Source organism: Molossus molossus, unplaced genomic scaffold (assembly GCF_014108415.1).
Source record: "Molossus molossus isolate mMolMol1 unplaced genomic scaffold, mMolMol1.p scaffold_m16_p_1, whole genome shotgun sequence".
NCBI lineage: Eukaryota > Metazoa > Chordata > Mammalia > Chiroptera > Molossidae > Molossus > Molossus molossus.
In genome coordinates this window covers 214143292-214156915 of record NW_023425344.1, presented here as the reverse complement: position 1 = coordinate 214156915, position 13624 = coordinate 214143292, and the positions used below count along the sequence as shown (strand labels likewise).

Below are 13624 nucleotides of genomic sequence, written 5' to 3'. Positions count from 1 at the left end.
AGTGTGACCAAGGAACTGAATTTTTAATTTTAACTAATTATAATTTAAATAGTCATGTATAGCTTAGTCACTGCCATATTGGACAGCATAAGTCATGTTTTATTTATAAGAATTGAATATTACACTTCACTCAGAACTCCAGTTATAAACCTACACTGATCCAATCGGAAGCTCATCAAAGGTGAAAAAGCCACAGAGATAGAAGGATGATTTTCTGTGGCTAAGTTGCAATGTAGATAAATCCATTCACAGTACTTGAGTTGAAGGTAGCTATATGAAGTGTTAATGGTGACGGATGCTTGATAAATGCTTGCTGCCTTAGAAACCAGTCACAGACACTCAGAGAGCTGATGCTGGGGCCAGCAGGCGGCAGGTCAGACAGGCTGCCTCTCTGAGTTACTGTGGTCAGCAACAGAAAGGCGCATACACAGATTAGGAAACCAGTTTTCCACTCCCACCCACATGAGAACCAGCCTTTTTCAGACGGTTCTACTTCTCCCAAGACCAGGTCAAACACAATGCCAGGTGAAAAAATGTATATTGAAGATCTGTCTTTAAGAAATAAAAACTGCTGGAAACTTCCATTTTGGAGAGTTTGGGAAGGTATATGAACTCTCAATCTGGTCAAAGCATGGCTGAGCCACAAACAAGTCAAAAAAATATATATGTATTGTATATATTTAGAATTCAATTCTTTATAGTTCCAATTGATGTCATTAAGTCAAATACATCAATAACTACAGAAATTATACAATAGGTTAGCCAACAGAAAACACATCAGCTGTTACTCTGATTTTAAATTCTTCATGGTGATATAAAATTGACCTTTGAAATTGATGTACTTAAAGTTTTGTTTTTGTCTAATTTAAATATAGGTTTAATAAGATGGGTAGACAATTTGTAATAAATAGGCAGGTGTTCAAACCATACACCGCCAACCTCATTTTAATGGAAGCAAAATATTGATTTGACAGAGATACCACAGGACATTGAAAGAATGTGCCTGAGAGGGGCAGTTTCTAACAGAGAGAACAGGAACATGGGGCCCTCCCCTGACTTGAGTAAGCCATCTCGGGGAAGTCAGAGGAGGTATGACGAGACTGCTTGAGGAGCCCTGGAAAGGTCCTAGGGACCAACCCTCACCTTTAGACTCTCACTGCAAGTAGTGCCCACAGGGAGAGTGTCACAGGCTCACACTGGGTATGTGAATGAAAATCTGGAGGGAATCCACCCTTGCAAACATCGTTCATATAGTTCCACTCTGCAAGAATAAAAATGGGGGGAATGTGAGAAGGGCAATCATGAGAGGCAGGCCTTCTCTGTTACAGTGGTTTCAGCAGGCAAAACAATCTGATTGCTTACTGCCAATATACGACCAAAAGTAAGCAATAGTGGCCAGAACACAGTAGGAGATGTCATATTTATAGACCAGAACTAAGAAATGACATTTCTCGGTGTCCCTATCCCTGCCTACTCCCCAAGTGGGTTGCCCCAGGCACAGGAGCTGAGGTCTTGTCTTTGGCTGTGTACTGGGACACTTCCAGAATCTCCAGACTTGCCTGTTCACTGCCACGGTGGATTACAAAGGGTCCCGTTATTCTGAGCTCAGACAGGACAAATTCAAACACCACCGCCTGTTGCAGGCCTGTAAAGAGCCTGAGCGGCTACGGCCTGCAGAAAGCATGGTCTGTGGCAGGCCTGCCAACGGCCCCGAGCCAGCTGACCAGCATCCAGTCACCGTTTCTTTTCCAAACACCAACTGAACAAACCTTGATTCAGCTCTTAAGTTACGCTCTGGTGGAGGACGGCGCAGGGGACGCACTGAGAGAATGATTTTAGAGAAACTAATCTGGGCATAAACCAAGTACATGTTCCGTGGAATTATTAATAACTCAGGGGTCCTTTATGTTTGTTTGAACCCTCCATGTCTAGCTGAGGAAAAGACATATTTCTTTTTTCTCCTCGGGGAGAATAAAAGCAGGAAAGTAAAATTCCTGGTAATGTCATATCCAGTCAAACAGGAAGGTTTGTAGGCTCCAGGCTGAAAGGTTTCCAGAGCTGCACTGAGCCAATATGAAAATAATTTATTTGATTTTCATTTGTTTCATTCCCTCCAAATTATCATTCAACTCCCTGCTCCCACACCTACCAAGACAAGAGGAAACGTTTTGTAAACAACAAAAACACAGTGTTTAGGAAACACCTGAGATGTGGAGAAACTGAAACACTCATTCATTGCTGGTAGGAATATAAAACAGGACAGCCACTTTGGAAAACAGTTTGGCAGTTCCTCAAAATATTAAACATAGTCTCCATATGCCCCAGCAATTCTATACTTAAGGTATTTACCCCCAAGAGAATTGAAAACATATGTTCACACAGAATTATACACAAATGTTGACAGCAGCATTATTCATACCAGCCAAAGAATAAAAACAACCTAAATGTCCATAATAAACAAAATGTGGTATATCCATAAAATAAAATATTATTTGGCAAAAAAAAAAGATTAGGTTTTAATACATGCTATTGACATGGATGAACTTTTGAAAACATTATACTAAATGAAAGAAGCCAGTCACAAAAGGCCACATATTATATGAGTTTATTTATTTATTTTTTAAAATATTTTTTCTTTACTGATTTTTAGAGAGAGAAAGGAGAGAGAAATACATCGATGAGAGAGAACATCGATTGGCCGCCTCCTGCATGCCCCCACACTGGGGATTTGGCCCAAACCCGGGCTTGTGCCCTGACTGGAAATCAAACCGGCGAGCTCTTGGTGCATGGGTTGACGCTCAACCACTGAGCTACACCGGCCAGGCTGTATGACTCTATTTATATTAAATGTTCAGAACAGGCAAATCTATACAGACAAAAGGCATCTCAATGGTGCCTGGGCTAGTGTGACTCAGTTGGTTGAATGTTGTCTCATGTACCGAAAGGTCGCCAGTTGGATTCCTGGGTCAGAGCACATGCCCAGGTTGTGGGTTTGATTCTCAGACAGGGTGCATGCAGGAAGCAACAAATCAATGTTTCTCTCTTAGAGTCATCTCTCCTCTCTCTCTCTCTCTCTCACACACACACACACACTCTCCCCTACCCATCTTCCCTTTCCTTCCCCTTCTCTCTGAAATCAATATAACATTTTTTAAAGCATATTCATGGTTGCCTGAGATGCACATAGGGGTGGGGCGCAGAAGGATGGGGTACACAGATGACTGCCAATGCCTATGTAGTTCCTCTGTGGAGAGTTGAAAATGTTCTAGGTTTGGATTGTGGTGATGGCTGGTCAACTTTGTGATTAAATCAATGAACAGTAAAAAAACAAATGAACTGTGCTCTAACATAGGTGACTCATGCATGTAAAATATACCTCCATGAAGCAAAGCTGAGGGAGGAAGGAAGGGAGGTAGAAAGAGAAAGAAGGGACGGAGGGAATTCAGACCTGAAATGTCTCACCTGGCACGGTAATTATTCTTCTCAGGGTTTTGTTTTGTTTTTTAACTTTTTATCTTTCTATAACCATAGACTCATAAGAAGTTGCAAAAAAGAGCAGAGATCCCTCTTGGTGACATCTTGCATAACCACAGTACATTCTCAAAGGAAACTGACATCGACACATTACAGTTAACAAGACCACAGAGCTTAGATTTCTAGGGATAACTTTTTAAAACAGCTTCTGGGTCATAATCCTTGAGGTTACCCTCTTCTCTTTTTACCTGAAACAGCAGTCACTTCGGTTGTGATTATCACAAGCTAATCAATCATTCCAGTGACACAGATACAAGCGGTGGACATTTTAACACCTCCCACTTCCTAATTTGCCTTGGGAAGAAACTAAGTTACCATTATGTTCACCAAAGCACATGAAGTTCATACATACCTTAAGGGTCCTTCAACTCATTATGTTGCTTCCCAAGCTTTCTCCCTGGAAAGGAACTTGGTGAGTCTTTCTCTAGAGTGGTGTTGCTGACCTGCTGTGAGTACTAAAGCTCTCCTACAGTCTTTCCTTAGTTGGACAAAGAATTTGCAATTAGCCATCCTAGTCCATTCTGAAAGAAAATAGACTGTTGGAGGGTTGACAGATGAGAGAAAAATATCTCCTGTTAAAGATAGCAAATAGATTTTTAATTTCCATGTGGGAAATGACAAGAAGAAATCCCTGCTCAAGTGAAGTCTTTCACAAAGTTCAAAACTCCCCTTTAAATCTCAGCTGTATGACATAGAAGCAAAAATTACTGCTCAATTGTCTAATGATCAGATTTCCAATGTAAGGCTTTCCTGTCTTTTGTTTTCTTTCTTCCTTTTATATTCATTTTTAAAACTGATCTCAGAGATCGAGAGGAAGGAAAAGAGAGAGGGAGAAAGAGCAGAAGATGGAGAGAAAGGAAGAGAGGAAGGGAGGGAGAGGGGGAGAGCAAGAGCGAGTGAGTAAGAGAGAGAGAGAAATTTGTTGCTCCAATTATTTATGCATTCATTGGTTGATTCTTGTATGTGCCCTGACCCAGAATCGAACCAGCAACCTTGGCGTATCAGGTCAACGCTTAACCAACTGAGCTACCCAGTCAGGGCTCTTCTTTTTATAGTTTTAACTTTTGGTTCTTCTCCTTCAGTAAAAAGTAAGGTGGGGCAGAGAAAGTTATTTCAGTTTCGCATCATCAGATGAGAATCAAAGAGGAGGTGAAGTATTGGCTTGGTCGCAGCTAACAGAAAGGCGCTTCTACACAGCAGGAGACGACCTTCGTGAGGAGGATGAGGAGGGTGAGGAAGCAGGCAGCCTGGCAGGCAGGGGTCTGCCGGAGCAGTCAGCACTGCCTGGGCCTTGCCAACTAAGAAGAACCTGAATAGAAAACACTTAACACCCACACCCAGGTATAGAGCCAAGATGGATACAGCACCCTCTGCAAACTGTCACCAGACACTCGTTGTAGTTATTCTGGATCACCTGGCCCTAAATGTCCAAGGTAAGCCAAGACAAGCAAGTCCTAGAAATCACAGCAAGCTCTGGAAGGACATTTGGCTTCATGCTCCAACCCTAAGCAAAGAAAAAAAAGAAAAAAAAAAAGGTAGCCCAGACCAGGCATGTTAACATCTATTTAGCTGATATACTGATGCCATGTTGATGTAACAATGGCAATGGGTGAGCACAGCAGAGAAGTGAGCCCTGAAGTTGTACTTTGATAAATGGCAAAATCCAGGCTATAGACCAAAAACTACTTGGACAGTGGTTAAAATAAGGTCAAGGTAAAGCATGCCACAAACAAAAGAAGAAAGGGACACAGCACTGGGAGAAAAGAAAAAGGAACTGTCTTCTGCCTGTGACGGTAGCTCTTCACTGTTCTAAAAGAAAATTAAGTTAAAAAAAAAAAAAGGATTCATCATCCTTCTACCCACCTTAAATAGTGAGAGAAGCCCACACACAAACAAGACAATCATTTACAAATAGGCACACCACATAACTTTTTAATCAAGGGTAGAAGCAGACTACAGTCCCCTGATATTACAATGTAAACGATTTTTCTTTCCATATAAGCATGTGCTGCACTCTCAGCGGGTGGTGGTGTCAGCTTACACCCTCTGCAAGCTCTATGAATAGCAGCTCAGGTAGGGAGATGAAGAGTGGCCAGCAAGTCAGACAACTGAGCTCTTCATCCTGGTTATCCTAATAGGGTAACTCTGAAACACTGTGTAAAATGGGAAGGTGTGATTCACAGTGGTTTTCAATATTTTTTAAGCTGTGAAACCCTTTATCCAAATGAAATCTCATGGAAAACCCCAATTACAGAAGAGTTTGAAGGAGACAGGCTGGTTAAAACTGGAAGGGTATGCCCTGGCTGGTTTGGCTCAGTAGTTAGAGTGTTGGCCTCTGGCAAGGGCATGTACCTAGGTTGCAGGTTCATCCCCGTCCCAGGTCGTGGTCATGCAAGAGGCAGCCAATCAATGTGTCTATCTCACATCAATGTTTTTCTCTCTGGCTCTCCCTCCCTCCTTTCCACTCTGTCTAAAAAACATGGGGGGGGGGGGAATTATATATATCTATAATCTCCTCAGGTGAGAATTTTAAAAAAAAACCTAGAAGGGTATCCCATGAAGCACTTTCTGGAATTGGGACTACAGGGCATATAGTATGAAATCCATGAAGATCACTTAAAACAAAAACTTATTTTAAAAAAGTTATTTTAAACTGAAACCAAGAAAAAAAAAAAGACAAAGTGGTATAGAATAATGATTTCTAATGCCTGACTTTTGCTGAGGGGATGGAGTGGGGTGGGAAGGTATTACATGGGGCCTTTCATTTATAAGCATGTAAAATGTCTCACACAGATATGTATGCTCATTTTTCCAAATGGTATTATATGCTGTGATTAATAAAACGAAAATCCATTTCATTGTAACTGAATTCATGGTAATGTGGGAATCTATAGTTTCTTTTTTCTTTCTTTTTTTTTTTTGGTAATCCTCACCAAAGGATGTATTTTTTCATTGATTTTTACTTTTTTAAGATAGAATGGAAGGGAGGGAGGGAGGGAGAAAGAGAGAGAGAGAGAAACATCAGTGTGAGAGAGACACATCGACTGGTTGCCTCCTGCATGACCCAAACTGGGACCTGGGATGAAACCTGCAACCCAGGTATGTGCCCTTGACCAGGAATCAAACCTGCGACCCTTCGATCCGCAGGCCAATGCTCTAACTGCTGAGCCAAACTGGCCAAGGCTATAGTTTCTTTTTAAATTAAAAAGGAATCATCACATTGGGAACCACTGCTAAAGAGAAAGCAACAATTCTCCACTTGTATTAAACAATATAAGTCAATCTCCTTAACAGAATTTACAGTGGCCTTTTTTTATTTTAAAGATTGTACTACTGACAGTGTCAAACTACTTAGATGCCCTTGTCTGTTAGCTGCAGCTATTAGACTGTTGCTTTAGAAGGATTCTGAGGCCATGTCCAGGCAGGAAAGAAATGTCACACTAGATAATCGTTAGATAAACACTGTCTGTGGTGGCTTTGAAGGGAATAGGAAGTGAGGGAAGGGACACATGGATCTGACATCCAGGGCTGTGTCAGATAATCATCTAAGATACAATGGTTAGTGGAGACCTGAGTTCTAACTCTGATTCTGTCATCACACTAAATGTATTAGTAGGCAAAGAACTCATTCCAGGTTTGGATTGTGCCAGGTCTAAAAAGGAAACATCCTGCCGTCTGATTCAGAACAGACTCAACTCAATGAATGCTACACTCTTTTAAAAGCCACTGGAGACACAACAAAACTGTCACAGCCCTTCTGAGCAAACCCAAACCTCTCCATTTTACAGGTGAGGACATTAAAGCCCGAACGATCGTTAGCCAAAGTCTCCAATGTAGGATAGCAAGCTAAAGAATTTGTATTGCCCCACTGGAGAGTTCTCTACAACACGAGTCATAATATGTAGTTTGAAACTTTGACTTAATTACTGTATTAGTTCTCCTTGGGACAATTCACAATATAAGGGCTTCTGACTTGATACTATAAAAATATTCTCAATTCAAAAAAGTTCATGCCACCCTGGCCGGGTAGAGTGTTGTCCCGATATACCAAAGTTGTAGGTTTGATCCCTGGTCAGGCTACATACAAGAATCAACCAATGCATAAATAAATGGAACAACAAATCAATATTTCTCTCTGTTTCTCTGTCTCTCTCCCCCCTTCCTCTCTCTCTCTCTCTCTCTGTCTAAAAATGAACTTAGAAAAAAGTTCATGCCTCTCAACTAGATGATTATATTAAATAAATTATAACATTATTGCTGTAAAACAAACCTATCCTTTGTCACTTTTAAGCTTAGGTATCAAAAATGTTTCTTCAATAGAAAACAAGATAAATTACACATTTGAGACTCTCAGTAAACACAAACCAAACAATAGTTGCCAATCTCCACAGAAAATTAATGATATCCCACAAAAGGTCAAAGTCTAACCCACTTAGGACCAGCCCCTTTTAAAAATGAAACATAAATAAAGAAAATTACAAAATGTGAATTCATTGGTCATACAGTCTAAAATTTTATAAAAAGAATTAACAACAGATGGCAGAATCAGAAAATGACAGAACAGTGTTTTATGTCTTAAATCAACTTTCTTTGATAAATTCAGAAAATAATATGGAATTCCTTACCATTAACAAGAAAACTATGTTTGAATACTTTTAGCCCAGAACTTTACCAGCCATAGAATAAAAGACTTTATAACCTCTATTGCTTCAAATTAAAGATATTTTATAAGATTTTGCCATTGCAAGTCATAGAAAATTAAGATAAAACATCTCATTATTCCCTTTACACTGGAGGTGTCGTTTGCCCTCAGAATGTAGGAGTGAAGTGTTTGAGTCCTTACTTAGAAAAGCATATGAGACTTTTTCACCCCTAAAATCAATTCAAGGCTTTTATTGCATCTTTAAAATATTACAAATAAGCCAGAGAAAACCTTTGGCATCTTGCTGTTTCTATAGCTGAGCAACTTAGATCTTATTCATCAGCCTGCTGAACTGTTCCTTTTTTAGAAACATAGATACTATCCAATAATGTTCTGATAACTTTGTTTTTAACTGTTGTGGCTTGCTGAATCAAAGCAGCTGAATTTGGTACAAGTTCAATGTCATTCCTTCAAGAATTAACTCATCTTTCTGGGCTTGAGATACTGAATAAGCAATTCCTGACCTCATCTGAACCCTGCAGATGTATTTTTTCGCCCAAGAAATTTCTGATTTCAACAAGAGAACCATTCTCCTGAATGACAGCATTGATGGGGAAGTGAGCGTATGTACACAGACCCTCATCTTGTAAGCAAAGCCCAGTGTAACACCCTTGATCTTGTTCTGCACATGACCACATAGTGCGACCTGTAGTCAGTTCCTTTCTATTTCCCCACCATTTGTCAACTGGAGCCTTTTTTTCTTTTCAAGGAGACTGAGTTCTACATTAATGTGATTGAAGTCCCCCTGAAGGGTACCTCTGAGGCCCTTCACAATAACTGCATCTTATAGACATTTTCTGGAATGCCAACAGTCTGACTGCTGAGAATGGTCTTCATCCTCACAGATGCCGCAAAAAGAAGGCATTTGGTACTTTTGGCAATTCTGCTCCATCAGTCAATTTCATAATGAGTCAAAACCACCTGTGATTTGAATGGTGCTTAGGAACTAACCAATTGGCTGAAATATCCATTCTCCCAGGCTAGGAAGACATGAATGAATGTTTCAGGAAGGAGAGTGCAAAAGTGACCTTCTCCTCAGGATCTTGGTCCTCACTCCAGAGAATATTCTCGTAACCTCTACACCACTGGGTCAAACCATATTTCCCAGCAGATGCACAGAGTTCCAGGAAAAAGAAAATGCACAAACAGAACCATGATAATACTGAATAAGTGATCTTCTCTAAAACGTGCTGGAAAGCATTGCATTATATTCTACTACTGGGTTACCATAACCATCTAAAATTAGTTTCAAAACATGAACCTTTAAAATGTTATCTTCAGTTTAAATGAGAACAAACCGGAAGCACTGAAGGTAGGTGAAAACTCATTTCCCCCACAACACTGACTTACACTGATGACATGAAGACAACTGGATGGGCAGGAGTACAGCGTTTTCCTAATGTTGGGTCCTGTACAGGCAATGCTTTAAATGTTTCAGCTAAGCATCTGGGTATCTGTTTTACAACACCACTTATAAACAAAAAGTACTGGGCATAACATTTCTTTTATCACATAAACCATTCTAATATAAACTTCTGCCTCCCTCCTCATAATATTTGGATTATTTCATTGTTCTACCTCCTATTCTTCCAAACATATTCAGTCCAACGGAAAAACTACACATCATCTCCCTGTTCTCTCTGCCTTCAGAAATGCCCTCTGTAGCAATCTCACCATCGGCAGAAAAACCACATACAGTAGGAAAACCAATGAGGCAAACTCCAGAAAATGCAAACTGGCCATAAAATGACAGGAGCTGACTTAAGGTTTCCCTCCAGATAATGAAGAAAGGGCTTGTTAAGATAATTAATTTTGCAAATCGGCACCCAGAGACCCTTAATCGCAGAGAAATATTTTTGATCATTTTAAATGTGCCCGGAGGTCTCATAAGTTTCCTTCTAATGGTTTCCCTGATTGTTTATTGCATTTATGAAAAGTTCTGATAGCTTCAGGTTTGCACTGCTAATTAATTTCTTTTATGATCTGTTCAAATCGTTGAGATTTAAACAGATAAACTGGCAAACAGGCCACTTGAGAAAAAAAGAAAAAATACAAATAGCATGGAGAAAAAAAGATCTATTTAACAAAAATTTTAATGCAAATTAAATGCAATGTGATAGCATTTGTCAGTTGCCCAATGACAGATAATTGTAAAATAATACTCAGCCTAGACATGGGTGAAATGAAAGATGCTTTAATACCCTAATTCATTGTCAACTGGCAAAACCTTTCTTGAGGACAATTTGGCAGTAATTTAAAAAGCTTTAAAATTATATACACTTTGACCTATTTATTTCATTTCTAAGAATGTATCCTAAGAAAATGATCTGAAACATGAAAAAATGTTCTTAAGTTTTTAATGGAAAAAGCATTGGGAAAATGATTACCCTTTACAGCACATAAAATGGAAATAAATGCCACCATCTAAGAAGTTTATTAAGAGTTTTAATAACTTTATACCCATTAGTATGGCTAGTATAAAAAACAAAACCCAGAAAATAACAAATGTTGGTGAGGATGTGTACTTTTGTTAGTGGGAATGTAAAATAGCAAAGCTGCTATGGAAAATAGTATAGCAGTTTCTCAAAATATTAATAGGACTACCATATGATACAGGCTCTAGGTATATCCACACCTGCAAGCATATATCCAGGAGGAAAAAAAAAAAACAACAACAGAAAGCATAGTCTCAAAGAGATATTTGCATATCCATGCTCATAGGAGCATTATTCACAATAGCCAAGAAGTGGAAGCAACCAAATATCCACCAGTGTGGGTGAATGGATAAACAAAATGAAATATATACATGCAATGGAATACAATGCAGCTTTAAAAAGGAAAGAAATCCTGTCACATACTACAAAATGGATAAACATTGAGGACCTTATGCTAAGAAAAATAAGCCAGTCACCAAAGAACAAACACTATAGGATCCCACTTATATAAAGTATCTGAAGTAGTCAACTTCATAAAAAGAGTAGAATGGTGGTTGCCAGGGAGTAGGGGGAGAGGGAAAAGGATATAGAATTTCAGTTCTGCAAGATGAAGAGGTTCTGGAGATCTGTTTTACAACAATGTAAATATACTGAATACTACTGAACTATATACTTAAAATGGTTAAGATGGTAAATTTTATGGTATGTGTCTTTTACCACAATAAAAAATGTTTTAATAACTTGAAAAATGCTATAACAACATTTGGTTGGGGGAAAGATACAAAGAAGTGCAGATAATATATAATTTAAAATATTTTTTGACCCTGGTTGGGTAGCTCAGTTGGTTAAAGCATCGCTCTAATATGCCAAAGCTGCAGTTCAGTCCTGTCAGGGTACATACAGGAATCAACCAATTAATGCATAAATAAGTGGAACAACAAATCGGTGTTTCTTTTCTCTTTCTTTGTTTCTTTCTCTTTTTTTCTTTCTTTCTCGCTCTCAAAATTAAGCAATAAATAAAAATTTTAAATATGTATGCAATTTAAAATATTTTTAACCTTCATAATATTTCCCATATTAACATTATTTGCCTCCTTTGTGAGATTTTTCTCTATTTCCTTATACTTTCCTGTTTTTCTCTTTTTCATATAGTAACCTATATTAATTTTTATAATCAAATAGAATAAGTTTCTAAGTTCACAGTTTCAGAATAGTTGTATAAATTCCCCATGTTGGGCAGGACAACATTTGTCAAAGAATAGACTACTTTTGGGGAAAAAACAAAGATTGAGATATGGGCAAAAAAGATTATTGACATTTATTCAGTACAGTACTATTTGTGGTCGAGCAGGTCCTCTAGAAATTCTTTGACTTTTTTTCCTTTTAATTAGGCCAATATCTATACAAGGAAAACTACAAAACTCTGATGAACAAAATCAAAGAAGTAAATAAATGGAGAGTTATTCCATGTTCATGGACAAAAAGACTCAATATTGTCAAGTTGTTAGTTCTTCCCCACTTGCCATACCCATGTTTCCATATTGTCTATAGCTGCTTTTCCTATAACAGTGGAAGAATTAAACAGTTGACAGGGACAGTATGGCCCACAAAGCCTAAAATATTTACTATCTGGCCCTTTAAAGAAAAGATCTGTATCTCGGATTCTAAGCTACTATGCTCTTAATTAAGATTTTACTTATTTCATCCCAATGCCATTTTTTCCTCCAAAACAAAATTTAAAATAATAACTCTTCTACTTTCTTTCAATGACAGTCATACAAAATTGTCATTTTAAAACAATATTAAGTGTTGCATTTTTTAAGGTAGTATATTCTAATGGTAAAGATTTAAAATATACATAATATTATTTGAGGACAAAGGGCATGTCTTTGGAGAGCCTAGAGATATGAAATAACTATCCAAGCCCTATTATAAAAAAGCAATTATTTTATAATGTTCCTAATTTTTAGAATATGGCTATTTTCCAAGACTCAAAACTGAAACACCTTCCTCCTTGAGAATTTTTTTCCCTTTTATGGAAGCTAAAACCTGATTTAACAAAAACACTTAGGCCAAAGAACTAAACAAATCCAAGTGTCACTTAATGAATCTGTATGTTGTATATTTTCTATAAGAATTTAAACTGCACTAATTCATGCACCGTAGGTATATAACAACGAGACTGCTCTCAGTAACAGTTATCTGAAAAACCCAACATACTTGCTCTACTCCCAAATGTTTTTCTTACTATCTATACAAAAATGGATTTAGTAAATTTTATCCGTACATTCTGTTTACCAAAGAAACTTTTCTATCTCTAGTGATCAGATAGGTCCATGGCATTATTTTCATCTTAACTAATTTACAGGAAACAGAGATTTGTACCATGAGATCCAGACTGTGGGAAATTCTATAGACAAATAGGGTTCTCTTCACAAGTAATTTGCAAGAAAAATGCTGCATGGATATAAAGAGGCTTAAGGAACAAATCAAAAACTGTAACATATGAACCTTATTGAAATCATGAGTTGAAGAAATTTTTTAATTTTTATTTTTAAATATGTTTTTATTGATTTTAGAGAGAGAAGAAGGGAGAGGGAGAGAGAGAGAAATATCAAGGACAGAGAAACATCAACGTCTATCAGCTGCCTCCTGCATGCCCCCTGCTGGGATGGAGCCCACAACCCAGGCATGTGCCTTGATGGGGAATCAAACCAGCGACCTCTTGGTGCATGGGTCAATGTTCAACCACTGAGCCACACCAGCTGGGCCGAACAAACTTTTTAAAAGTGAAGGGTAGCCCTGGCCGTTTTTGCTCAGTGGTTAGAGCGTCGGCCTGCGGACCAGAGAGTTTGATTCCCACTAAGGGCACATACCTTGGTTGCAGTTCATCCCCAGCCCCGGTTGGGGTTGTGTGGGTGGCGACCAGTCGATGTGTCTCTCTCACATAGAT

The 13624-nt window shown here is 38.5% G+C and overlaps 1 protein-coding gene across 4 annotated transcripts in view; it reads right to left on the bottom strand.

Annotated features, from left to right (window-relative positions):
• The window catches only part of DAAM1 (dishevelled associated activator of morphogenesis 1), a 154593-nt gene that overhangs the window by 124161 nt on the left and 16808 nt on the right, over positions 1 to 13624 (bottom strand). The window contains exons 1-2 of one of the 4 annotated variants that reach the window (XM_036260273.1): positions 3887 to 3950; positions 1144 to 1261 (exon numbers count right to left, since the gene is read on the bottom strand). The exons of the other annotated variants lie outside the window; for them this stretch is intronic. The gene's annotated coding sequence lies outside the window, so the exon portion shown is untranslated. Of the gene's footprint in view, positions 1 to 1143; positions 1262 to 3886; positions 3951 to 13624 lie in introns of those variants that run through there. 4 annotated transcript variants of the gene reach the window in all.